The sequence below is a fragment of the Papio anubis genome, chromosome 14, assembly GCF_008728515.1.
Source record: "Papio anubis isolate 15944 chromosome 14, Panubis1.0, whole genome shotgun sequence".
NCBI classification, from domain to species: Eukaryota; Metazoa; Chordata; class Mammalia; order Primates; family Cercopithecidae; genus Papio; species Papio anubis.
In genome coordinates, this window is record NC_044989.1 from 60,378,055 (window position 1) to 60,399,688 (window position 21,634).

General features: G+C 36.3%; 1 long non-coding RNA gene across 6 annotated transcripts in view; it reads right to left on the bottom strand.

The window, feature by feature from the left end:
• Positions 1–21,634, bottom strand: part of LOC108581646 — a 441,215-nt gene that overhangs the window by 354,352 nt on the left and 65,229 nt on the right. For all 6 annotated transcript variants that reach the window (XR_004178269.1, XR_004178266.1, XR_002516662.2 and 3 more), the window contains exon 2: positions 20,215–20,316. This is a non-coding gene — a long non-coding RNA (uncharacterized LOC108581646). The remainder of the gene's footprint in view (positions 1–20,214; positions 20,317–21,634) is intronic.

The following is a 21,634-nucleotide window of genomic DNA, read 5'->3' on the forward strand; positions in this document are numbered from 1 at the left end:
AGTCCTACTGCAGGTCTTCTGGATTTTTGGATAACCCATCCACGCTTGGCTACTCTTTCCTCTCTGGGTTCTCTCAGGACTTCCCCTGCAGCACTTGGGATACCGGCTCAGCACCTGCCCTGCACTTAGGATGTTGCATTTAACACAATGACAGTTAAACACTGAGCCAGCTTTGAAGGAAGTTGTACAGCCAGTGCCTGCCTTTATATGTCCAAAATCTCACCAGGGCTATCCCAACTAAAGTCATCTTTTTATCTCCTCAGCATTTGTAATTATGTCCTCTCTTCTGATCCTCATTTATCTTATTTTCTCTTTTGTTAATTAATTCTTCCAGAGATTTATTGTTAGTGCTTCCAAATGATCAACTTTTGGCTTTGTTGATTTTCTCTATTGCATATTTATTTTCCAGTCTACTCATTTGTACTTTTATTCTTTCTTCATTATTTTTTCCTTCAATTTTGTTTGACTTTATACTGTTCTGCTCTTCTAACTCCTAAAATTGAATACTGAGTTAATTAATTTTGAGCTTTTCTTATTTTCTGATAGAAGTACATAAGTCTACAGCTTTCTGTATAGCTATTATATTACCCCATATAGGTATTAACTATACCCCCATATGTTTATGGAGGTATAGTTTATGTTTTGATACATAAACTACTACTATCCTGCAATTCTAAATATCTTGTGATTTCTCCTTTGATACATGACTTACCTGAATGTATTTTTCTTAATTTTCAAACATATAGGTTTTTTCTAGTTAGTCTATGCTATTGTTGTATAATGTAACTGCACTGTGGTCAAAGGGTGTGGTCTGAGTAGCTATGACCCTTTGAGATTGGCTGAGACCTGCTGTAGGGCTCAGTACAGAGTAGATGACCATACATGTTTCATGGGTCCTTGAAAGAATGTGTGTTCTGATGTTGTTGGCTGTAACGTTCTACATATGTCCATTAAATCACATTTGTCAATTCTGTTGTTTAAATCTTTATAGCCTTATTAATATTTTCTCTCCCTGTTCTATGCGTTACTAAAAGAAGTATGGTAAAACCCAAACACTATGGTAGGTTTATCTATTAGTCCTGCCCATTTTGTTGTGTGAATTGAAAAGATATGTTACCTCTTAGAGTTGTAATGTTTTCCTAGTGATCTGGATTTTTATCATTGTGTGATGACTCTCTTTAATAATGCTTTCATCCAAAATTAACATAGAAATCTCAAATTTGTTTTGATTAGAATTTGCATGGGGTATCCTTTTCTATCCTTTGTCTTTCAATATTTCTGTGTGCTTATGTTTTAATTTATAAAGATAATTTAGTTAGTTTTTTAATCCAGTCTGGAACCATTGTTTTTTAATGGAAGAGTTCAGGTTACTTGCATTTATAATGTTTACTTTAATATTTAGGTTAATTTCAACAATATTGTATTCTATTTTCTTTTCTTTTCTTTTTTCTTTTTTTTAAAAGACAGTCTTGCTCTGTCACCCAGGCTGGCACTATCTCACCTCACTGCTGCAACCTCCACCTTCTGGGTTCAAGAAATTCTCCTGCCTCAGCCTCCCGAGTAGCTGGAACTACAGGCGCCCAACACCACGCCCTGCTAATTTTTGTATTTTAAGTAGAGACGGGGTTTCACCATGTTGGCCAGGCTGGTCTTGAACTCCTGACCTCAGGTGATCCACCCACCTCGGCTTCTGAAAGTGCTGGGATTACAGGTGTGAGCCACCACGCCCGGCCTATATTCTATTTTCTATTCCCCTGTTATTGTCTGTTTCTCTTTTTAAATTTTCTTTACTTCCTTCCTTTTAGATTAAGTCTTTTATTTCTCATTCTGTTTTCCTTATTGTTTGGAAGGTTTATGCTATATGTTCTACAGTTTCTCTGTCTGTGGTTATCCTAGCCACTTTTTTTTTTTTTTTTTTTTAACATATGGGGGTCTCACTATGTTGCCCAGGCTGATCTCTAACTCCCGCCCTCAAGTGATCCTCCCACCTTGGCCTCCCTAGTAGCTGGGGACTATAGGCTAAAACCATTGTGCCCAGCAACCTAGTCATTTTAACATGCAGATGTAAATTATCAAAGTCCAAAGTTGGTTAATATTGTTACCTTTGTCCCAAGAATTTCAAAAACCTAGAATATTTTAACTTGGATCCTTTATCCAATTCTTAATTATTTTAGTTATATTTTATTTCATAAAAAGAAAAAACAAATAAGACATTTTTGTTTTTTTAAATACAGGCAGTGTTTGCTTAGTTTTGTCCACCTATTTACAGGGTTCTTTGCTTACGATTCATTCCTGTACCCCAAACTTCCATCTAGGATCATTTTCCTTTTACCTGAAGTTTATTCTTTGGAATAACTTTTGATGAGGATGTTTGTTTATTTGTTTTAAAATGTTCTTATTTAGACTTTATTCCTAAAGATTATCAATAAATAAAGGTTTTCTTTACATAATATCCAAATTGAGTTGTTTTCTTTCAGTACATATGCTATATTATTCCACTATATTTTATTGTTGCTCCCAAAATGTCTAAACACCATCTTTTGCAGGCAATGTGTCATTTTTCACTGGCTGCTTTTAAGACTCTTTGTCTTTGATGTTTTGCATTTTTTAAAACCTAGGTGTGGATTTATTTTTATCTTACTTGATGTGTATTGGGTGGTTTGATTCTAAAGATAAGTAATTCAGAAAACTTTCAATAATTGTGTACTTGATATACTATTTTCCATTCTTCCTGTAATTACTGTCTGAATCTCTGATCTGACCTATGTTAAATCTTCTAACTCCATCTTCCATATCGCTTAACCTCTCTTATATACTCAGGTCTTTGTCTCTCTGGTCTGTATTCTCAGTTTGTTGTTATTGCTATTGTTGTAGATATCTCTTCCAGTTCACTAAATCTCTGTTTAGTTCTGTCTACCTTGCTCTTTAACCTATCCACTGAGTTATTTCAATTATTCTATTTTTCTCTTTTAAAAATTCAATTTGACCTTTTCATTTGAAGAACTTTGGTCAATCTTTATGGTTTCTTGTTTCATTCTCATACTTTGAAGCTTTTCTTTTATGTTTAAATATATATTGATCATAGTTATTTTAAATTATATGTCTGATAATTTCAATAACTGAAGATTTTACAAGTCTGATTCTGCCTTCACTGTTTCCACCAGCCATTATTCATATTGCCTTGCTTCCTTGTATATTTTATTATTTTTGACTGAACTTAGTATTTTTTAACTTCATCTTTGGGAATTTTTAGGCACGGGTTACAGTTGTTTGTCTTCAGAGAAAGGAGGAAAGAAACCCAGCTTCTAAATAACCCAGAACCATTTTCAATTCAATTCCCTATTTGAACATTTTTTGGATTATATAGGTAGCATGCATTCTGACCTCAAACGCTAGGTGTTAGTTATTTCCCATGTTCCCCCTTCAAACAGCAATGAAGGCAAATTTTTGTCCTTGCTATATTCTTCTGCATTGTTTCACCTTTATACTCCTAATGCGATCCCTGGGGATTCTACATTTATATGAGGAACCCCATCAGACTCCCTACCTTGTGGAGGACATGTCTTATTCCACCTTCTCATGCCCCCTTTCATCACTGCAGTAGAATCAATGTCATTAGGACTCACCAGAGACCCCAGTGCACAAGCAAACATTGGTGCTAATTTACCTGTCATATTTCCTACCCTCCTTTCTATTTGGCCTTTAAATATTTCTTTGTTTCATGCCATCTTTGTGAAACACAAAAAGTAAGTATTGTTTATATTTCATGTGACATTTTTTGTTGTTCCAATCAGAAGTATTGGTCAAGGTATTTAGTTTGCCACTACACCAAAAACTTACAACTGCTGTCCAATTGACACATAAGCTCTGGAGTGGAGCATTAATACATTCAACGCAGTGGAGACTCTGAGATGGTGAAGAAGTGAAGACTAGCATCTATATACTGACACATCTGAGCTACAAATGGTTCCACTCCAGTTTAACTCTGGAAAGAAGGTCGGATCTCTCATGCACTTTATCCTAAATCCAGTTTCCATTTCTCACTGCATAGGTTCCCTGAATCTGGCTACTTTCTTTCTTTAACTTGGGACTATGAAACTGGAATTATAGCTTCATTCTGAAGGCTAGTTTCAATATTTATCAGTTAATGGAAAACTCCTTCTCTTCCATTTATAAGTTAATGGAAAACTTATTGTCTTGTTCTTTTGTTTCATATCTTCACTCCCTGCTGAGGATTTGCTCTCCACGCATGTATTGGTCACCTGCTGTGTGTCAGGCATTATTCTTGCCCCTTAACAGAATCACAGATCCCCACAGGAATTTGTAAGAGCCTCCAAGAAATGAGAGCCTATCTCTACGACAGCATGACAATTTCATCTGGAATTTATGCATATCTGCGACTGGTATATCCAATCCCAGTATGATTCAAAGTGTGGTACACAAATGGGCAGTTGGGACCTGAATAACAACCTCTGAAGGTAGAAACCAATGATTGATAATCTGCATTTTGGCCAGGCATAGTGGCTCACACTTGTAATCCCAGAATTTTGGGAGGCCGAGGTGGGTGGATCACTTGCATCCAAGAGTTCGAGACCAGCCTGGCCAACGTGGTGAAACCCCGTCCCTACAAAAAATTAGCCGGGTGTGGTGTCACATGCCTGTAGTTCCAGCTGTCTGGGAGGCTGAGATGAGAGGATTGCTTGAGCCCTGGAGGTCAAGGCTGCAGTGAGCCACAATCATGCCACTGAACTCCAGCCTGGGTGACAGAGTGAGACCCTGTCTCAAAAAATAATAATGATCTTTTTTTTTAACAAGCTCTCTAGGTGACAATTAAACTCATAAAATGTTAGAGCTAGTGTTCTATCACACTATTATTTGATCTTTGCTTTATCTAACAATAAAGTCTGAGGTTCATTGATCCAGATTCCTGATTTTAAAAGAGACCACTAGGTTTTCAAACACCACCCAAAGAAGCACTAGCGTCAGCTCGCATACTTTCATGATACAGAAGAACTAACTGTGAAGAGATCGTAGATGCCACTAGGTACAGAGTATAGCATTCTAAATGTAATACATTATGTTTTCTGTTTTTTAGAAACTATTTGTAACAGCGCTGCTGGCAAGTTCTCCCTGTTTCCCCATCTTGCTATTTGGGCAAAACATAGCTAAGTTCCATCAGTGAATGCAAGCTCCAACCAATCTGCTCACCTTGTGGCTGCAGAGGAAAAACAGACTAAAGAATTGCACAATCACTCAGCACAGGAGTCATCCCATAGCATCTTGGAGGGAGGAGATAGGGTAAGAAACAAAGTTCATGCCTGGAATGAGCTTAAGGCCACACAAAGAGAGAGAGGAGAAGTGAATTGAACTCAGAGGTTCCCAGATATGGTTGGAAATAGCCCCCTACAACAATCTGTTTAATTAAGTCCAAGACCAAAATCTCACTGGAAGGGAAGTAAAATGATGTAGTGAGAAGGAAAGGTTAGCCAAGGAAGAAAAAAACTTGTCAATCCAAAATTTACTTGCAAATCTTCTCCCCAAGAACCATTAGGAGGAAAATCTACACACACTTGAGAGAAAGAATACACTCAATATGCACATGTCCTAATAATTTAATCTGCTTTTTTTTTCTATTTGTTGTATGTGCCACATCTTTGTAACACATAGATGTGTGCTCGACATGCTGAAATTACAGAGTACCTTCCCCAAATCATCTCAGGAAGAATTTGTGCCAAAAGACAAGGTGGCAAAGACATTCCTGGATGGCTGCTTGTGCTGGAATTTGTTTTCGCAACTAAAATAAGAACAGAGTTAATTTGGCTTTTGAGCTGATATGTAACTAAAATGATTAAAACAAAATTAGGAGTCAACATTATATTACAGAATCTTAGGAAATCAAGTCACTGGGCATGTTTATGGGCAAGAAACAAAAGAACTCTTTCTGGACACATTTGGGGAGAAGGAGGTTCTCAGCTTGCAATGCAACTTGGAAGCTAGATGGATTCTCCTTGACATTTCCAAAAGGAAATTGAGTATGGTGTTTCTGCTTCATTGTCACACTCAAACAGCATCAACACATTTGTGGCAGAATAGGAAGTGTCACCATTTTCCATCTCTGACACAGAACAGGACACAGAACACATTTCTCATATCTACTTTAGTCCCCAAACTTGTATTTCCTAGAAAAAATAAAAAGTATAAGGTTACCCAGGTTCAGTATGGAAAAAAAGTCGAGTGACATAAGTAATTTCTGATTCCTATCATTTTAAAGAAAAAAATAAGATAAAGAAAGAAAAGGAAAAGAGGAGTCCCCTCATGCTTCTTATGGCAGGCAGAATAATGGGCCCCCCAAGATGTCCACATCTTAATCCCCAGGACATGTGAACATGTTATGTTGACACATGACACATGACATATGACAAAGGGGAATTCAGTTTGAGGATCAAATTAAAGTTGTTAATCAGCTGACTTTAAAATAGGGCCATTAATCTGGGTTAACTGGGTGAGTCCAATGGGTGAGATCCTTTTAACAAGGATCTTTGAAAGTGGAAAAGTAAGATGTGAATAGAGAAGTGAGAACCAGATAGATAGTAGCATGAGAAGGTCTGAAGCCCAGCGTTGCTGGCTTTGAAAATGGAGGAAGGGGTCATGAGCCAGCAAAATTGGACAATCTCCAGAAGGTGGAAAAAGCAAGGAAACAGGTTCTCCTTAAGAGCTTCCAAAAAGGAATGCACCCTGCTGACAACTTCATCTTAGCCCATGAGATTTTTCATGGACTTCCAGTCTATAGCATCATAAGATAAAAAAGTTGTGCTGTATGAAGCTACTGCATTTGTAATAATTTGTAATAATGGCAATAAAAAACTAATATACCCCCTCTCAAACACAGATTTGCCTTACTCCCCAAAAGTGATGACCCTAACTTCTAACACAATAGATTAATTTCACTTGTTTTGAACATTTGTTAAATTAAATAACACTGCATTATTTTGTGTCCGAATTTATTCTGTTTTTTGTAACTGTATAGTGTGTGTGTGTATATATATATATTACTTATTCTATTATTGTTGGACAAATCTGTGACTTTTATAAATAATAATGCTGGGGGCATATTTGTACATATCTTTTGGTGTAATGTGTTCACATTTCAATCGATACATACCTGGGAGTGCATTGGATAGATAGTAGGGTAAGCACAACTGGAGTGTGTCATGCCTAAGAATTTTTTCCAAAATACTCTTATAAGCAGGGTATGAATAAACAAATCAGCTCTATTGTTGGCATGGTTAGTATTTTGCTTTGTTTGTGGCGGTTGTTACAGAAGTTCCATTCTGGTAGGCATGTAGTAGTGTTTTAAACTTGCACTTCTCCAATTACTAATGGTGGTCACTTTGTCTTACGTTCTTGGGCATTTGCAGTTTCTTTTTTTGTGAAGGGCCTAACTCATTTGCCCATTTTTCTATTGGGATGTCTGTGCTTTTAACATTGATATATAGGAGCTCTTAATATAGTCTGGTTATCAATCTTTTGTTGGTTACATGTGTCGAAAATATCTTCTTCTACTCCGGCTTACATTTTTATTCTCTTTACACTATGTTTGGATAAGAACAAGTTCTTAATTTAATGTAACCCAATCTATCTGTCATTTCCTAGATAGCAATTTTTGCATATTGTTCCAGAAATCTTTCCCCACCCAAAGTCATGAAGATATTCTATATGATCTCCTAGATGTTATTGTTTTGACTTTCATATTTAGACCCACAATCAACACAAACTTGATTTTCAAGTACATGTGAGGTAGAAGCCCAATTTCATTACAAGGATATGCAGTTGACACTGGACAGTCATTGAGAAAAGGCCTCATTTCCCCCATTGCGCCAAAGTGCTACTTTTAACAGAAATCAAATATCCATATAGGCATAGTTTTTTTTCTTGACTCTTTTAGTCTAGGCACACACCAATACCACACTACCTTAGTAGCTCTAGCTTTATAATATGGCTTGTTGTTTGATAGAGTATGTCTTTCTACCTGCTTCTGCTTCAAGATTATCTTAGATATTCTTGGCCCCTCATGTTTTGATATAAATATTGGAATAAATTTTCCCATACCCACAAGATAATGTGCTCAAATCTTTGTTAAGATTGTATTGACTCTATAGATAAATTTGTAAAGAACTAACATAAACTTTTATTTATTGAGATCATCTTTAATTTTTGTCAATATTTTGCAATGTTTTGTGTAGTGGACAAGTAAACATTTTCTCAGCTTTATTAAAAGGAGCTTAATATTTTGATGATATTTTAATGTTGTATTTTTAATTTTATAACTTTTTTCAGGCACTTAAAAATATATGTTGGTGCATTAATGTTGTATTGAATAGTCTTGCTAAATTCATTTCTTAATTCTAATAAATTATATACAAATATTTTAGGATTTTCTACGAACATAATTATGTTGCCTATAAATAATGAGAATATTATTTCTCCTTATGAACTTTGTATCTTCTATTTCTGTATGTTGCTTTTTGTGCTGGAAGGACTCCAGTACCATGTAGAACAGGACTGATGACAGCCAGCTTCCTTGTCTCATTCCCAATTTCAGAAGGAAAGCATTAATCATTACACATTTAAAATGATAAATACTTCGTATTTTTCATAGCTATTCTATATCATATTAAGAAATTACATTCTGTTGATTTTATGCTAAGAATTCAATATGAATTGGTGTTGAATTTTCTGTACCTATGAAGAATATCACATGATTTCTCTGATATTCTGTTAATGTGGTAAATTACATTGATAAGTCAAGAATTCACATTTTCATTTCAAGGGTAAATATTACATAAAATGCTACACACAAAGTGATATAATACCATTAAAGCAACTGCTAAAATAACATAGCAAAATGAATAGTTAATAGTTATAGTAACAAGTCAACAAAGGAGATAAAATTGAATCAGAAACGGACTCATGTAATACAAAAAAAGAAAGAGAAAGGAAACAAAGAATAGATAAGAAAAATAGAAAATAGATTTTCTTGGGCAGGCCAACTATATCATAATCATATTAAATGTAAATAGTTTAATGCTCATAATTAAAAGGCAGAGATTGTCAGATTCAATAAGAAAGAAGACTCAACTATGAGCTAACAACAAGAAACTCATTTCAAATATAAAGATATAAATATGTTAAAAGAGAAAAGACAGAAAGAATATATTCTGTGTTAACACTAATCAAAAGAAAGAAAGCATATCTACATTAATATCAGACAATATGGATTTCAGAGCAAATAATGTTACCATAGATTCAAGAGGGTCATTTCAAAATGATGAAGAGGTAAATTCAATATGAGAACATAATAATCTTAAATATCTGCACATTTAATAACAGAACTTCAAAATACCAAAAGCAAAATCTTATAGAGAAAAGGAGAAATAGACAAAATAAGTATTATTTTCAAAAACATAAACCCTTTTTGTCAATAACTGAAAGAAAAACTAGACAGAAAATCCATTAGTATAAAGTAGAACAGAACAACGCAATCAACCAATTTGATCTAATTAACATTTATACAACAGCTTCCTAACAACAGCAGAACACATTCTTTTCATGGAATATCACTCAACAAACTAGGGAGAGAGGGGAACTACTTTAACATAAAAAGACTGTATATGAAAAACTTGCAAGTAATATTATATACTTCATGGTAAAAGATTGGAAGCTTTTTCTCTAAAATCAGAATCAAGAAAACAAAATCTTGCCTTCACCACTGCTATACAACATAGTAGTGGAAATTTTCAACAGAGCAATTAGGCAATAATAATAATAATAATAATAATAGGCATCCAAAATGGAGAGGAGAAAGGAAAATTACTTCTGTTTCTCAGACAACTGATCTTATATACAGAAAACTCTAAAGATTCCACACATAAAAATTGTTAGAAATAAAAAACAAATTTTACATGTTGCAGGATATAAAATCATCACTCAAAATTTAGTTTCCTTTCTATATACTTACAATGTATAACCTAAAAGGAATTTTTTAAATTCCATTTACAATAGTATCAAAAAGAACAAGATACTTAAGAATAAATTTAACCAAAGAGGTAAAAGACTTTTACACTACAAACTACAAAATGTTGCTGAAAAATGAAAGACCCAAATAAATGGAGACATCTGTGTTCATGAATTGGAAGACTTACTATTTTTAAGAAGTTAGGCCAGGCATGGTGGCTCACGCCTGTAATCCCAGCACTTTGGGAGGGCAAGGCCAGTGGATCATGAGGTCAGGAGATCGAGGCCATTCTGGCTAACACGGTGAAACCCCGTCGCTACTAAAAATACAAAAAATTAGCCGGTCATGGTGGCAGGCGCCTGTAGTCCCAGCTACTCAGGAGGCTGAGGCAGGAGAATGGCGTGAACCTAGGAGATGGAGTTTGCAGTGAGCCAAGATCACGCCACTGCACTCCAGCATGGGTGACAGAGCCAGACTCTGTCTCAAAAAAAAAAAAGAAGTCAACACTACCAAAGTAATCCACAAATTTAATGCAATCCCTAGCAAAATCCCAGTGGCATTTTTTGAAGGAATGTAAAAATCCACCCTAAAATTTACACGTTATCTCAATGACCTTAACTATCCTAAATAATCTTGTAAAAGAAGGACAAAGTTGAAGTATCCCAATTTCTAATTTCAAAACCTAAGCTGCAATAATCAGAATAGTGTGGTATTGCCATAAAACAAACATATAGACCAACAAACATATAGACCAACAAACATATAGACCAACAAACATATAAAACAAACATATAGATCAACAAACATATAGACCAACAGAACAGAGAACCCAGAAATAACCCTTGCAGATATAGCCAAATGATTTTGACAAGATTGCAAAGACTATTCAATAGGAAAAAAAAAAAAAAAGTCTTTTCAACAAATGATGCTGGGAAAACTGAACATCCACTTGCAAAATAATGAAGTTGGGCTCTTACTGTACACCATCCACAAAATTTAACTCAAAATGGATCAAACTTAAACATAAGACCTAAAACTATAAAATGCTTAGAAGAAAAATATAAGGAAAAAGCTTCATGACATTGGGTTTAACATGGATTTCCTGAATATGACAACAAAACCACAGGCAACACAAGTGAAAATAGAACAACTGGACTATATCAAAATTTAAAACTTCTGTGCATTAAAGGACACAATCAACAAAGTAAAAAGGAAACCTGCGAAATGGGAGAAAATATGTGCAAACCATGTATCTAATAAGAAGATCATATGTCAAATATGTAAAGAATTCCTTCAATGCAACAACAAATATAACCCAGTTTTAAAATGGGCAAAGGACTTGAATAGACATTTTTTCAAATGTGATAAACAAACAGCCAGAAAGCATATGAAAAGATGCTCAACATATCTAATCATTAGGAAAAAATCAAATCAAATCAAAACCATGATGAGATATCACCTCATATTCATTAGGATGGCTACTATTTTTTTTAAAAGGCAGAAAATAACAAGTGTTGGTGAGGACGTGAAGAAATTAAAATCCTTGCTGGTAAAAATGTGAAACACACAGCTCCTATGGAAAGCAATATGGTAGTTCATCAAATATTAAAAATAGAATTACCATACAGTTCAGAAATTCCACTCCTGTCTATATATCAAAAAAAATCAAAAGAACGATTTCAAAGAAATATTTGTACATCCATATTCATTTCACCACTATGCAAAATAGCCAGGAGGTAGAACCAACCTATGTACCCATGAAAAGAGGAATTCATAAATAAAATGTGTTATCTATCTACACACATGTGCACACACAATGTGATATATATGGAATATTACTTAATATATTCAATTATAACATATATGGAATATTATTCAGCTTTTAAAAAGGAAGGAAATTCTTACACATGCTGAAATATCATTGAAGCCTGAGGACATTATGCTGAGAGAAATAAGCCAGAACGAAAAGACGAATATTGCGTGATTCTATTTATATGAGGCATTCGTAAAAAACCAGAAAGTAGACTAGTTGTTACCAGAAGCTGGGGTAGATGGAGATGGAGAGCTGTTTGATGGGCATAAAGTTCGTTTTACAAGATGAAAAATTCTGGAGATACGTTTCACAACCATGTGAATTTTCTTAACATACTGAACTGTACACTTAGAAATGATTTAGATGGTAAATGTTATGTTTTTTACCATGGTAATAAAAAAAGAAGCACAGGGAACATTTACCAAAATAGACCATATTCTGGGCTATAAAACAAGTCTTAGTAATACAAAATGACTCAAATAATTTGTGAGATGAGAACCTGAAAATTTCTTTGGGGAAAGTTTTAAGTGACAGATTAAATGTCCTCAATTATACTTTTCTTATAATTTTAATAAATTATTTCCTTAGAATTTGTTCATTGAAATTTCAAAATTTGGGGCATAAAATTTCCTCTAATATCCTCTTGATAATTCTTCATATCTTTATTATATCTTCTTGTTCATTCCTGATATGTACCTACCTGTCTTTTTCTTAATCATCCTGACTTATGCTTTATCAATTGTCAGTCTTTCAGAGAACTAACTTTGGCTTTATTGAATTTCTTTACTGTATATTTGCATTCTATTTAATTAATTTTTCCTCTTTTTATTATTTCTTTTCTCCTCCATTTTGAGGTTAATTTGCTGATATGTTTTTAATGTCCTGATATGAATAATTACACGGTCATTTTCAGCCTTTTTCTCTTTTCCTACATGTTTTATTTACGACGTATTTCTTTCTAATTATCTCTTTACCTGCATTTCTGAAGTTTTGGGATGTTATATTTTTCTTATTTTGTTCAAAATATCTTTTAATTTTTATTGTGATTATTTTTAACATAATAATTATAAGAAGTCTATTACTTAATTCCAAGCACTTGGAGATTTTCAAGTTCTCTATTTGCTTTGACTTCTAGTTTAATTTCACTCTAGTTAGAAAATAAATTCTGTATAATTTCAAGTTTTTGAGAATTTGTCTTTACTTGCTTTATGGGCCATTGTAACTATACATGTAGAAGTCGTTAAAATAGTTAATTTTATATTATGTATATCATACCACAGTAAAAAAATACACTATTGGATACTGTGTTCTCTTTGTCTTTTAAGTTAATTTAGTTAATAATATTGTTTAGAGGTTCTATATCCTAACTAACTTCTTGTCTGTGTGTTCTGTGTGTTCCTGAGAGATACATGTTAAATCCTCTTAGTCCGATTATGAACTTCTCTATTTCTCCTTTGGATGGTTCTATATCTACTTGAAGCTCTTTGTAGATAGCTATAAATTTAGACTTGTTACATCTTCCCAGTGAATTGACTTTTTTGTCATTATATGTCCATTTTCATCTCTAATAGCAACACTTTTTGTTTTAAAGCTTCTTTCATATTAGCATAGCTATACCAGCTTTCTTTCAGTATTTTTCTCTCCTTTTCTTTTCAGTCTTTCTATATCCATACATTGATTTTGCATTTCTACAGGCGGCATATAGTTGGGTTTGGTTTTGTATTTAGTCTGAGGGCTTACATTTTTAATTTGTGCATTTAATCTATATACATTTAGTGCAATTACTGATATATTTGAATAGCTCTATTATCTTCCTACTTACTCCTCTTACTCCTTCCTACAACTGTTCTGGTTTTCTATACTTTTTTTTTTTCTTCTTCTTTTTTTGAGACAGAGTCTCGCTCTGTCGCCCAGGCTGGAGCGCAGTGGCGCGATCTCGGCTCACTGCAAGCTCTGCCTCGCGGGTTCACGCCATTCTCCTGCCTCAGCCTCCTGAGTAGCTGGGACTACAGGTGCCCGCCACCAAGCCCAGCTAATTTTTTTTTTTTTTTTTTTTTTTTGTATTTTTAGTAGTGACGGGGTTTTACCGTGCTAGCCAGGATGGTCTCGTTTTCCTGACCTCATGATCCACCCGCCTCAGCCTCCCAAAGTGCTGGGATTACAGGTGTGAGCCACTGTGCCCAGCCGGTTTTCTATACTTTTTATATCATTTTCTAGCCTTCTTTTGGATTGATTAAATGTAGTTATTTATTATATTCTCCTTCTATTATGTTATTATGTGTCCTTTTAATGTAAGTATGTGTATTTTATTTAGGGCTACCTAGAGATAAAGGTATACTTATAAAGTCTGTCTAATGAAAATTAACACTTTCATTGTTACTGTACAATTCAAGAACCTCAAGACACTTTAATTCCATTAACTCTCTCAATTTATATGCTATTGTCATAGTGTATTTTAATTCTATATATGTATTCTTCCCCACATGACATTATTATTATTTATATAGTTAAAACTTATTTATATTTTTCTACATACTTATTTTTCTCATTTCTCCTATGTTCTCAATCTTCAATCTAAAATGGTTATAGAATGCCCTTCATACTTTCTTTTAGTATAAGTCTGCCAGTGATAAATCCTCTCAGTTTTTTCTTATCTGGAAATGTTATTGTTTTGCCTTGATTTGGGGGATATTTTCGATGAGTATAAAATTCTAATTTGCCATTTTTTTCAATGGTTTGACTATACCATTGATTAACTCCCAGCCTCCACTGTTATTGTTAAAAAGTTAGCTGTTAGTCTTGTTGCTCTTTCCTCTCTGGCCACTCTTAAGATTTTCTGATTGTCGTTGGCTTTCAGCAGTTTAACATTATACGCAACTGCTTTGTGTTTATTCTACTCTAGGTTCAGAGTGTTTCTTTAATACATGGCTTGATATATTTATTCAGTTTAGGGAAACTCTTGGCCATTATCTATTAGAACACTGCTTTTACCTAATTCTCACTTTCCTATCCTGCTAGGCTTCAAATTATACGTATATTGGAATTTTTTCTCTATTATTTTTTTTTCTATTGTTTTTTTCTTCTTTTAAACTCAAGGTTCATTTTAAATATTTTATTCTGACCTATATTGCTGTTCACTTAGTCTCTCTTCAACTCTCTATTCATTGTTAATCCACCCACTAAGTTCTTAATTTCCCTTTTATTTTTCAGTTCTAAAATATTTATTAGAGTGTTTGGTTTATCCTCCAAAATTCTCAATCTTTGATTCCCCTAAACATATTAAACATATTAAAATCTCATGATTATTTAAAAATTCGTGTCTAATAACTCCCTTCTCTGGATTCCCTCTGATCTGGTTATATTTTATGTTGCTTCTCTTAAATTTTTAACATGATCTTATATTTTTGTATGACTTTTTTGTTTGATACAGAACATTGCAAACAGAAAACTGATATAGTCATTTCAGAATTAGGAGTATAAAATTATCCTCCAGAAAGAAGTTACATTTGCTTTTGAAAAATGGCCAGCACCACTAGCATTCCAGGTCACTCTCTTCCAATAGGAGATTAAGATAATTTGAAACTGAGGCTTCCATTTCTGCACGTCAGTATAAAATCAGTTTACTTTTACTCCAACTGAAAGCTTGTTGTGTTACCAGAGTTCTTACTCCTTCATAGTTGCTCAACTCCAAATTCCCCCTTAGCCATATGAGACTCAAGAGTCACGCCCAGGCTCTCCTCTAAGCAACCTCTTCCAGGGTGCTAGTAGATGCTCCTGGGGAATGCTGTTCCAAATGCTGGGCTGACCTGTCTAGATATCATTCTTCTCCAGATCTTGGCCCTGTTAGTGTGAATGATCTTGTTAGCTCTACTATGTCCTTCAATAAATGTTTGTCACACTTTTTATTCTAACTTTTCTAGTTGTTTTAAGTGAGATGTTTGTCCAAATTATTTAGTCCTTCACTGAAGAAAATAAAACTTGCACAAAAAAGTTTTTAATTTATCAATAACAGTCAATTTATTAATTAAATTTTCCTCATCTCACTCAAGCAATTTGACAGTGTCACCCTGAAATATTTCCGTTCCTCAGTCATCCATTCTTCCACTACAACATCAAAGACAGAATCCAGGTCTAGGAGAAAAGATTTAAAGATTGTAAAATTGATAACATTTACATTTGTCAGCAACCTCACACACTTGTTTAATTTCATGTCATGTAACAATTTTATGGCATGCCATGCTTTAGGCATGAAGACACTTAAGCTCTAAGGATGGAATCAATTTCCAAGGCTACAAAACTATGGCAGAACAAAAGTCTCTCTAACTTCATGCTTGGACCCTATTTCATTAGATAACAGCTAGAAGTTCCTGAAGGGATGCTGACTACCTAGGTTGGAGCATGGTGAGGAGGTAGAAATAAAAAGCATCATCCTCTCAAAGTGAGGAGCATAAAACCTGTGAAAGCAGCTATCTAGAAGAACAGAAGAGAACTTTATCAATGAAATAATTTTTTAAAAAACAGCAGAAAACATCATCCAGCCTCTCTCTTTCTGCACATGGTTAAAGAGTTTCAAGGGCTGCCTGATGAGTCATTTTACCAATACAACTAATTGAATATCTAAGAATCTTTCTTTTCTTAAAGAGCCAGATCCTATCACACTACAAGATGACTCATGCTTAGAAGTAAATCATAGAGAACCTTGATCTTATGAGATTAAGATCCTTTGAATGGTCCAGGCTCTTTGCTTAAATAAGATTCTATTTCCAAATCTCTTTATAATTCAGTTCTTTGGCTACTTACAACATGCCAGACACTGTGATGGGAATATAACACAAACCAAAATGACAAAATCTCTTTTTCTATGGAGTTTACAGTTTAGAGAAGGGGACAGGCTTTAGTCTCAAACTACCACATAATTGGTGTGTAGGTGAATATTTAAAAATCAGCTTCCTCCCATGGGGAGGAAAGAGGCTCTGATTTGTAGCGTTTGCCTATTTCTTAATCTAACTACTCCCAGGATGACTGATTTTAGGCTCTCAGGGTGATGTCACTAAATATGGAGTTGGGAAGAGATTCACACAATTGGCTCTCAAAAGACAATATGAGCCAATCCCAGTGCACAACTGAATATAATAAATGGAAAATGTAATATATGCTCTAAAACAAAAGAGCCCCATTCTACAAGATACGTAACAAAGAAACCAGATTCATTCTACATGGTTACAACAGGCATCTTTGAAGAAGTGATGCTTGTTCTGATATCAGAAATATGAGTGGATGTTAACCAGGCAAGGAATGGACATGAAGTTGAAGAGCTGGGCAGTAGAGCATGGCCCGTGCACTTTTGCCATGAATGGGCTGGAAAGGGAAAGCATCAGGTGAGCAGCTGAGAGGCTCATCTCCATTCTAGTGTATTTTCTGCATTCTCGATTCCTCAGTTTCCTACCACTGGCAAAAGCTGGAGGATGCTTAAACCCACTGGGGGAAATGCACTTGAAAAGACTTGCAAAAAAGTTCCATAAGTTATAGGAACACAATCCTGGGGCTAGCAGGCTCCATTGCCAACATATGCATCAAGTAGGCTGATGGCACCAAACAAGAATGTGGATTTCAAGGAGCCTGGCAGCTTTGCTCAGCTATTCTCAGCCACTGATAGAGCTTTCTCCCTGAAGTTTGAAATGTATTTCCATATTAAACTTTTAAAAGATGAGGGAAAAAATGGTACAAATTGAGAGAGGGAGGGAGAAGAGAAGAGAAAATGATTGCACATTGAAATAAATGTGCTACTTAAGAAAATTATAAGTGCCTAAAAACAGGAGTTTATAATGAAAGTGCCTTCTCAAGCATAACTAGAGCATCACTATTCTGATGCTAAAATACAATAAACTGTCCTATTAAATCTAAGGAGTTAGATTTAATAAGATGGGTAGTATATTAAATAAATGCCAACTGATTATTAAAGATCTTTTTATTGAGGATTTACAACTATGTCATCAAATAACTGAGCAGTATTCAGGTATAATAAGACCCTTATGAGAAACTTAATTTAAAGTAGTGCAAAGAACCAAAAACACTATTACAAACAGACCATGAAAACCTGAAAAATAGATAAGTTAAGAGGCAAAAAACATCCCATCAAATTATTGTCAATAGTGGGGACAGAGGCAGTGAGGGAGGACAAAATATCATTTACATATGAGTCAACTAAATAGCTATTCAAAAGCACGATAGCATGACAGAATGGTACATGAGGTGTGTAGATGTGCTCTCCCCTAGGAGCGGAACATACTTTTCTTTTTTCCTTTGGAAAGAAAATTAACTTTTTAATACGAATTTTCAGTGGTAAAGAAACCTTTGAGTTTCTTAGAAAGTAGGTTTTGCAAACCAAAGTGAGTACCAAGAACAAGGGGCTTTGTGTCTTTCCCTACCCGGACCTGGAAAGCTACTGAAGGGCTGGAGGGAGGAAAGGGAGAAGGCAAGGGGGAGGGAGAGTGAGAGGAGAGAAAGAAAGAGAAAAGGAGCAGGAGAATAGGGCGGGAGAGAGAAGCGGTGAGGAGAGGTTTAGGGAAGAAAAGATACTTGCCTAAGAGTCAGAAAACTGACTTCTTTTCCTGGGCTTATCTCTCGCACACTGTGCAACATAGAACGTGTTATTCCAAATGTCTAGGCTTCATCAGTTTTCTCACGTGTAAAATTAAAGTGTTAGGCTACAATACCTCTAAATTCCCTTTGAGTTCTATAATTCTTTGTTTTATTCTCAAACCTAATCCTTGCATCTTCTGGTGATATTCCTTGGAGTATAAGAAAAACCTTTTACAGTAATAAAACCCCCTTAGGGTATGAGAGATAGAGACCAAGATAAAGATGGAGGAAGAGAGAGGGAGAGACAGGAAGAAGAGGAGGAAGAGGAGAACGAGGAGGAGGAAGATAGCTTCCGGGATAATAGTTATACAATCTTGTTTTATGAGGTCCTTTATGATTTTTTTGAATCCCTCTCATAGCTGTCATTTCACAGCTTCCTTGTTTGGTAGGCAAGGAAAGGATTATTAGTTTCATTGCATAGATGAGGCAGCTGAGCTCAGGACCCTCAAGGTGCCTTACCCACAAGGGGGCTGGTTGAAGGTAAGGGACAGACTGCTTCACAACTCAGTGCTAGCTTGGTGGGCGGCTGGGGTGGGTGCCTTATGCACACATGCAGGACAAACCAGATACACAAATGTTCCAAGACAAGGAGGCCTAGAAATGTGACTTGGGCAAGACAGATGAGTACACAGCTTCCCAACCTAACTGTCACTTGCCTTTGGCCCACAACAGGCAAAGAGGACACTGTAGAGAGTAAGCAAAAAAAGGACCAAAAAAAATTGCACTATTGACAAATGACTCCACTTGTAGTCCAGATTTCGGACACCTTGTCCTTAGTCACAAGTGACATCTAATTTGTCCCTAAAAAAACTAGCCTTTACATCTTTGTTACTTGAGGCTTTAGGTTAAGACATGTGTATGTCCCTCATAAATCTGATCTCCTTTAGGGCCTGTCCACAGACCCCCAGTTGCCACCCAGGAGCAAAACAGCACTTTCTTTTCTTCCCAGAAGGCTTCAGTGGGAGTAAAGAAATTATCTTAAAAATATACAAAGCAATCCCTAAGCATCTGTAGAAAAGTAGTCACCTGAGCTAGGGACCAAATGGGGAATAGAAAGGCACCGAAAGAAAATCAAGGAAAAAGGGAAAGCATATATTTCTATCTCCCCTTCTCCAGTGCATTTGGCTGGCCGGGATCATAGTGCTTCTATACTGTAGAGGGACATCCGTCAACACTAATCAATACATGTGGTGTTAGTCATGGATGATAAATTTGAAAGGGATTATAACTGTAAACAGTGATCAATAGAGACTTGCTGCAGGAGACAGAGAGGAAAAAACAACCTGAAAATGTTACACGGTTAATAAAATAAGGGGGGAGGGTCAGTCTTAAACAAAACTCCGAGAGACCTACAGTGTTCTTAGTTCCTGAGAGGTGGGATGGAAGGGGAAGTGGATGAATAATCCTCCCCCAGAATTTTCCACAAGGCAATTGCTACTAAAAGGGTGCATTATTAATTTACAGCCTACTTGCTGATACTTCGGGTTGGAAGGCACATTCTCCATTAGCATTTGGTTGAAGATGTGTTTCTGGATCCAAGCTGGCACACTGAAAGCCCCCAGAGTATAGCTTGCCCTTTCCCCACACCACCTCCTTCCCTCCTGCCTCTCCTCCCCTCCTCTGATTTCACCGCAGGCACATGACTGAGCAGTGCATTCACAAGCATGACATCCCTCTCTGCAAACAAATATATACCGAATCCAAGCAAAAAGGAAAAAAAATGCAGGGAGCCTCGGCTGCTCACCCATAGATGAATGGAACTATCCGTCTTGTCACCAGGGGTCGGAGCGAGAGGTTACTCTGAGTCTATACCTTAGCTTCTCTGCTGACGTTTGCAAGCAACTTCCTTAAAAATAAAACAAAATAAAGAGTAAAAAAAAAAGAATCCTGCCACATCAAGCAGTTAGCCGGTCCCTCCAGAACCCTTCGAAGATCGTGTCTTCTCACCACCTTTGGAGCCACAGCTCCAGGCCTGACATATACATTTTTTTCCTGCTGACCTTTTAGTGTCCTTTCTGCCAGAGTGTGTAAACCATAAGCTGATATATGAAGGCAATTTTTAGTGGTGCCACTTGTATCTGAGTGATTGCACACACTTTACGTTTCTGGCCTGCCACCCCCTCCACCTTTCGAAGATCTCTCTATTTTCTTTTAAGGGAACCACAGCAAAGGTGAAAGCAAGTTTAACTGCTTCAAGACTTTGATGGCCAGAAGCACCTGTTTGGGGGATTTGTAACTGACCAAGGCCCACCTTCAAAGCTAGAATGTTTCTTTGCTGCTCTAGGGATCAGCAGGACAGCAGTGATGGGGGTGGAGGTGAGGAGGTTACTTGGCATTTCTCCACCAGCCCCCAATCCCCAACCACAACCAAAGCTGACATATATCAAAGCCCCAAGCATTGTTAAAGACTTAGAGGACACAGAGTCATTTTCTCCATAAATTCTGAGAGCCGGGGACCCTGGGGACTTTCACAGTCAGAGTTTCAGAGCAGAGAGATGGGAGTAGAGGGGTGAGGGCCATTAAGTCAGACAAGATACTCAGCTAGCAGAGTCACAAAGTTCCCAAACTCTTCCACCCTGCCACTGTCCTGCCATCCCTTCAAAAGCCAAGGCTGCTGTTTTCTTTCAGGGTAGCTGCAGTTTCCATCCTGCTAGATGCCAGGATGTGTCTGTGCCCTGGAAGGGATACTGTAAGAACCCACAGAGGCAGGCATCATTTTCTCTTATTATTCCAAGCTGGGATGGATGCTGAAGAAAAATTGTAGCACCCACCACCACCACCAGACAGGGTGTGCTCTTATTCTTGCAGTAGTTCACAACGTACCAGGCATCAAAGCCTGAAAGGGAGCAAGAGGTGGGCAAGACAGCCAGAGGAACCTCCTGCTGAAGGAGGAAGTATTTGAAAACAGTTGGTCTGGGTTCAATGAAGCTCCATCTTGACTGATCTACTAATATCCTCCATGCAGGGCAGTAGTAATGTGTGAAATCTGCCAGGGGAATGTGGTTCTTAGAGGACAAGCCTCAGGACCACACCCACCCACATGCCATAAGGCCCTTCTGTTGCCAGCCTTGAAGGATCAGGGTTTCCTTTCATTAAGAGACCCAGTGAGGCCCTTTCCCTGGAGCATACCTCAAAAACACTCAACAAGAATGTCCTACCCACCT